Raw genomic sequence first — 8,015 nt, forward strand, 5'->3', positions numbered from 1 at the left:
ATAAATAGCAGAGAAAACCTGAGAGAATAATTTCCTGAAAAGTCTGTGAAGGAAAAGCAGCTTTTTATCCTGAAAGATCAGAATCAGCTCCAAAATCTGCATCTAACAGCATCAAGTCAACCAGAAATAAAAGAAAAAAGAAAGTGACTTCTTTCTGATCACATCTGTTCCACTGCTCACAGTCTGCTGCTGCTCACATTCTTCACATTTATAGTCCACTTTTAAAAGTTCAGCAGACAGGTGCTCTGCTTTGGAGTGTGAAGATGTCGTCGGTGATGTGGAGAGTGAAGTTTCCATTTCACCCACAGCGTGCAGGGCAGCCAGGTCAGACTTGATGTTTGAAATACTGACCGACAGCTCAGATTTAACTGTCTGTAGTTCCGTTTTGATGGGTGTTAAACTTTCACTCAAAGCCACCAGGAACTGGGTCTTTAAAATAACCGCCATCTCGTTACAGAGTGAAAGTAGCAGTTCCTCCTTAAGGTCAGAGATTGCAGCATCTGAGGGCCTCTTCAAAAGAAGACGTAGCTGATGAAGGCGTTCTGGAGCAGGACCAGAAAGATTACGACCAAGCAGCCTTGAGATCTTAGGCAGCGTCTCCCTCGGGTGGGTGTCAACGGTGTTCACGGTCAGGTCTGTGGTAATCCCGTCAAAAAACAAAACAGAAAAAAATCTAGATTATAAATCAACATGTAACCAAAGCACTCTGTGTATAACACCATAGTATAGGATGTAGTTCAGAAAATGTCAAAGTATAGTATGCTTTTCAAGAATGACATAGTATGGCCTGTAGTTCATAGTATAGCATGTTGGCACAATAAACCAACTGTTTATTATGTGGTTCAAAAAGTGCAAAATGATAGTATATTGCCTAAAATTGTCATGTATGATATGTGGTTCAAAAAATGTCATAGTGCAGTATATTGTCAAAATAGTATGTGTTTCAAGAAAACATCAGAGTATATGTCGTCTAAAAAATGCCATAGAATAATATTTCATTGCACAAGTAAAAGTATAGTAATTTTTAAAACTGTTCAAATTCTTATATGTTGCTAAAAAACTAAAAAAAACTAAAACAAAAAAAAACTCATAGTAATATGTCAATTTAAAAAGCCTATAGTATAGAGTGTCGCCCAACAAACGTCATAGTATGGCCTTTGGTCGAAAAAACGCCATAGTATAACATGTCGCTCTAAAAACGTCATAGTACAGCATGTCGCTCAAAAAACGTCATAGTATAGCATGTCGTCCAAAAAACATCATGGTATAGCATGTCGCTCTAAAAACATTATAGTATAGCATGTCGCTCTAAAAACGTCATAGTATAGCATGTCGCCCAAAAAAACATCATAGTATAGCCTTTGCTCCAAAAAAAACACCATAGTATAGCATGTCGCCCAAAAACGTCATAGTATAGCATGTGGCTCAAAAAAAGTCATAGTGTAGCATGTTGCTCTAAAAACGTCATCGTATAGCATGTCGCTCTAAAAACGTCATAGTATAGCATGTCGCTCTAAAAACGTCATAGTATAGCATGTCACCCAAAAAACATCATAGTATATCATGTCGCTCTTGAAACGTCACGGTATTGCATGTCGCTCTAAAAACGTCAACGTATAACATGTCAGTCTAAAAATGTCATAGTATAGCATGTGGCTCAAAAAACGTCACAGTTTAGCGTGTCGTCCAAAAAACATCATAGTATAGCATGTCGTCCAACAAAGCGTCATCGTATAGCATGTCGCTCTTGAAACGTCACAGTATAGCATGTCGCTCTAAAAACATCACAGTATAGCATGTCACTCTAAAAACGTCATAGCATATTATGTCGCTCTAAAAACATCATACTATAGCATGTCGCTCTTAAAAACGTCATACTATAGCCTTTGGTCCAAAAAACGTCATAGTATAGCATGTCGTCCAAAGAACATCATAGTATAGCATGTCGCTCTTAAAACGTCATAGTATAGCATGTCGCTCTAAGAACGTCATAGTATAGCATGTCACTCTAAAAACGTCATAGTATAGCCTTTGGTCCAAAAAACGTCACAGTATAGCAGGTCGCTCTAAAAACGTCATAGTATAGCATGTCACCCAAAAAATGTCATAGTATCGCATGTCGTCCAAAAAATGTCATCGTATAGCATGTTGCTCTTGAAACGTCACAGTATAGCATGTCGCTCTAAAAATGTCATAGTATAGCCTTTGGTCCAAAAAACGTCATAGTTTAGCATGTCGTCCAAAAAACATCACAGTATAGCATGTCGCCCAAAAAACGTCATAGTTTGGCATGTCACTCTAAAAACGTCATAGTATAGCATGTCACTCTAAAAACGTCATAGTATAGCATGTCACCCAAAAAACATCATAGCATGTCGTCCAAAAAATGTCATCGTATATCATGTCGCTCTGAAAACGTCACAGTATAGCATGTCGCTCTAAACACGTCATAGTATAGCATGTCGCCCAAAGAACGTCATAGTATAGCATGTCGTCCAAACAACATCATAGTATAGCATGTCACTCTAAAAACGTCATAGTATAGCATGTCACTCTAAAAACGTAATAGTATAGCACGTCGCTCTAAAAACGTCATAGTATAGCATGTCACCCAAAAAACGTCATAGCATGTCGTCCAAAAAATGTCATCGTATATTATGTCGCTCTGAAAACGTCACAGTATAGCATGTTGCTCTAAAAACGTCAGAGTATAGCATGTCGCCCAAAGAACGTCATTGTATAGCATGTCGTCCAAACAACATCATAGTATAGCATGTCACTCTAAAAACGTCATAGTATAGCATGTCACTCTAAAAACGTAATAGTATAGCATGTCGCTCTAAAAACGTCATAGTATAGCATGTCACCCAAAAAACGTCATAGCATGTCGTCCAAAAAATGTCATCGTATATTATGTCGCTCTGAAAACGTCACAGTATAGCATGTTGCTCTAAAAACGTCAGAGTATAGCATGTCGCTCAAAAAATGTCATAGTATAGCATGTTGCTCTAAACACGTCATAGTATAGGATGTCGCCCAAAGAACGTCATAGTATAGCATGTCGTCCAAAAAATGTCATCGTATAGCATGTTGCTCTTGAAACGTCACAGTATAGCATGTCGCTCTAAAAATGTCATAGTATAGCCTTTGGTCCAAAAAACGTCATAGTTTAGCATGTCGTCCAAAAAACATCACAGTATAGCATGTCGCCCAAAAAACGTCATAGTATGGCATGTCACTCTAAAAACGTCATAGTATAGCATGTCACTCTAAAAACGTCATAGTATAGCATGTCACCCAAAAAACATCATAGCATGTCATCCAAAAAATGTCATCGTATATCATGTCGCTCTGAAAACGTCACAGTATAGCATGTCGCTCTAAACACGTCATAGTATAGCATGTCGCCCAAAGAACGTCATAGTATAGCATGTCGTCCAAACAACATCATAGTATAGCATGTCACTCTAAAAACGTCATAGTATAGCATGTCACTCTAAAAACGTAATAGTATAGCATGTCGCTCTAAAAACGTCATAGTATAGCATGTCACCCAAAAAACGTCATAGCATGTCGTCCAAAAAATGTCATCGTATATTATGTCGCTCTGAAAACGTCACAGTATAGCATGTTGCTCTAAAAATGTCATAGTATAGCATGTCACCCAAAAAACATCATAGCATGTCGTCCAAAAAATGTCATCGTATATCATGTCGCTCTGAAAACGTCACAGTATAGCATGTCGCTCTAAACACGTCATAGTATAGCATGTCGCCCAAAGAACGTCATAGTATAGCATGTCGTCCAAACAACATCATAGTATAGCATGTCACTCTAAAAACGTAATAGTATAGCATGTCGCTCTAAAAACGTCATAGTATAGCATGTCACCCAAAAAACGTCATAGCATGTCGTCCAAAAAATGTCATCGTATATTATGTCGCTCTGAAAACGTCACAGTATAGCATGTTGCTCTAAAAACGTCAGAGTATAGCATGTCGCCCAAAGAACGTCATAGTATAGCATGTCGTCCAAACAACATCATAGTATAGCATGTCACTCTAAAAACGTCATAGTGTAGCATGTCACTCTAAAAACGTAATAGTATAGCATGTCGCTCTAAAAACGTCATAGTATAGCATGTCACCCAAAAAACGTCATAGCATGTCGTCCAAAAAATGTCATCGTATATTATGTCGCTCTGAAAACGTCACAGTATAGCATGTTGCTCTAAAAACGTCAGAGTATAGCATGTCGCTCAAAAAATGTCATAGTATAGCATGTTGCTCTAAACACGTCATAGTATAGGATGTCGCCCAAAGAACGTCATAGTATAGCATGTCGTCCAAAAAATGTCATCGTATAGCATGTTGCTCTTGAAACGTCACAGTATAGCATGTCGCTCTAAAAATGTCATAGTATAGCCTTTGGTCCAAAAAACGTCATAGTTTAGCATGTCGTCCAAAAAACATCACAGTATAGCATGTCGCCCAAAAAACGTCATAGTATGGCATGTCACTCTAAAAACGTCATAGTATAGCATGTCACTCTAAAAACGTCATAGTATAGCATGTCACCCAAAAAACATCATAGCATGTCGTCCAAAAAATGTCATCGTATATCATGTCGCTCTGAAAACGTCACAGTATAGCATGTCGCTCTAAACACGTCATAGTATAGCATGTCGCCCAAAAAACGTCATAGTATGGCATGTCACTCTAAAAACGTCATAGTATAGCATGTCACTCTAAAAACGTCATAGTATAGCATGTCACCCAAAAAACATCATAGCATGTCGTCCAAAAAATGTCATCGTATATCATGTCGCTCTGAAAACGTCACAGTATAGCATGTCGCTCTAAACACGTCATAGTATAGCATGTCGCCCAAAGAACGTCATAGTATAGCATGTCGTCCAAACAACATCATAGTATAGCATGTCACTCTAAAAACGTCATAGTATAGCATGTCACTCTAAAAACGTAATAGTATAGCATGTCGCTCTAAAAACGTCATAGTATAGCATGTCACCCAAAAAACGTCATAGCATGTCGTCCAAAAAATGTCATCGTATATTATGTCGCTCTGAAAACGTCACAGTATAGCATGTTGCTCTAAAAACGTCAGAGTATAGCATGTCGCTCAAAAAATGTCATAGTATAGCATGTTGCTCTAAACACGTCATAGTATAGGATGTCGCCCAAAGAACGTCATAGTATAGCATGTTGTCCAAACAACATCATAGTATAGCATGTCACTCTAAAGACGCCATAGTATAGCATGTCACTCTAAAAATGTCATACTATAGCATGTCGCTCCTAAAAACGTCATAGTATAGCCTTTGGTCCAAAAAACGTCATAGTATAGCATGTCATCCAAAGAATATCATAGTATAGCATGTTGCTCTTAAGACGTCATAGTATAGCATGTTGCTCAAAAAACGTCATAGTGTAGCATGTCGCTCTAAAAACGTCATAGTATGTCGCTCTAAAAATGTCAAAGTATAGCCTTTGGTCCAGAAAACATCATAGTTTAGCATGTCACCCAAGAAACGTCATAGTAGAGCATGTCGCTCCAAAAAACGTTATAGTATAGCCTGTTGCTCTAAAAATGTCATAGTATAGCATGTTACTCTAAAAACGTCATCATATAGCATGTCGGCCAAAAAATGTCACAGTATAGCATGTCGCTCTGAGAACGTCATAGTATAGCATGTCGCCCAAAAAACGTCATAGTATAGCATGTCACTCTGAAAACATCATAGTATAGCATGTCGCACTGAAAACATCATAGTATAGCATGTCGTCCAAAGAACATCACAGTATAGCATGTCGCTCTTAAAACGTCATAGTATAGCATGTCGCTCTAAGAACATCATAGTATAGCATGTCGCCCAAAAAACGTCATAGTATAGCATGTGGCTCAAAAAACATCATAGTATAGCATGTCGTCCAAAGAACATCACAGTATAGCATGTCGCTCTTAAAACGTCATAGTATAGCATGTCGCTCTAAGAACATCATAGTATAGCATGTCGCCCAAAAAATGTCAAAGTATAGCCTTTGGTCCAGAAAACATCATAGTTTAGCATGTCACCCAAGAAACGTCATAGTAGAGCATGTCGCTCCAAAAAACGTTATAGTATAGCCTGTTGCTCTAAAAATGTCACAGTATAGCATGTTACTCTAAAAACATCATCATATAGCATGTCGGCCAAAAAACGCCACAGTATAGCATGTCGCTCTGAGAACGTCATAGTATAGCATGTCGCCCAAAAAATGTCATAGTATAGCATGTCGTCCAAAGAACACCATAGTATAGCATGTCACTCTAAAAACGTCATAGTATAGCATGTCGCTCTAAAAACGTTACAGCATGTCACCCAAAAAACGTCATAGTATAGCATGTCGTCCAAAAAATGTCATCGTATAGCATGTTGCTCTTGAAACGTCACAGTATAGCATGTCACTCTAAAAATGTCATAGTATAGCATGTGGCTCAAAAAACATCATAGTTTAGCATTTCGTCCAAAAAACATCATAGCATAGCATGTCGCTCTAAAAACGTCATACTATAGCATTTCGCTCTTAAAAACGTAACAGTATAGCATGTCGCTCAAAAAACGTCATAGCATAGCATGTCGCTCTAAAAACGTCATGCTATAGCATGTCGCTCTTAAAAACGTCATAGTATAGCATGTGGCTCAAAAAATGTCATAGTATAGCATGTCGCTCTAAAAACATCATAGTATAGCCTTTGGTCCAAAAAACGTCATGGTATAGCATGTCGGTCTAAAAACGTCATCGTATAGCATGTCGCTCTAAAAAAATCATAGTCTAGCATGTCACCCAAAAAACGTCATAGTATAGCATGTCGTCCAAAAAATGTCATAGTATAGCATGTCACTCTAAAAACGTCATAGTATAGCACGTCACTCTAAAAACGTCAGCGTATAGCATGTCGCTCTAAAAACGTCATAGTATAGCATGTCACCCAAAAAACGTCATAGTATCGCATGTCGTCCAAAAAATGTCATCGTATAGCATGTTGCTCTTGAAACGTCACAGTATAGCATGTCGCTCTAAAAATGTCATAGTATAGCATGTGGCTCAAAAAACATAGTATAGCATGTCGTCCAAAAAATGTCATCGTATATCATGTCGCTCAAAAAATGTCATAGTATAGCATGTTGCTCTAAACACGTCATAGTATAGCATGTCGCCCAAAGAACGTCATAGTATAGCATGTCGTCCAAACAACATCATAGTATAGCATGTCACTCTAAAAACGTCATAGTATAGCCTTTGGTCCAAAAAACGTCACAGTATAGCAGGTCGCTCCAAAAACGTCATAGCATAGCATGTCGCTCTAAAAATGTCATACTATAGCATGTCGCTCCTAAAAACGTCATAGTATAGCCTTTGGTCCAAGAAACGTCATAGTATAGCATGTCATCCAAAGAATATCATAGTATAGCATGTTGCTCTTAAGACGTCATAGTATAGCATGTTGCTCAAAAAACGTCATAGTGTAGCATGTCGCTCTAAAAACGTCATAGTATGTCGCTCTAAAAATGTCAAAGTATAGCCTTTGGTCCAAAGAACACCATAGTATAGCATGTCACTCTAAAAACGTCATAGTATAGCATGTCGCTCTAAAAACGTTATAGCATGTCACCCAAAAAACGTCATCGTATAGCATGTCGCTCTTGAAACGTCACAGTATAGCATGTCGCTCTAAAAATGTGATAGTATAGCATGTGGCTCAAAAAACATCATAGTTTAGCATTTCGTCCAAAAAACATCATAGCATAGCATGTCGCTCTAAAAACGTCATACTATAGCATGTCGCTCTTAAAAACGTAACAGTATAGCATGTCGCTCAAAAAACGTCATAGCATGTCGCTCTAAAAACGTCATACTATAGCATGTCGCTCTTAAAAACGTCATAGTATAGCCTTTGGTCCAAAAAACGTCATAGTATAGCATGTCGTCCAAAAAACGTCATACTATAGC

The sequence above is a fragment of the Amphiprion ocellaris genome, chromosome 10 (genome assembly GCF_022539595.1).
Source record: "Amphiprion ocellaris isolate individual 3 ecotype Okinawa chromosome 10, ASM2253959v1, whole genome shotgun sequence".
Taxonomy (NCBI): Eukaryota; Metazoa; Chordata; class Actinopteri; family Pomacentridae; genus Amphiprion; species Amphiprion ocellaris.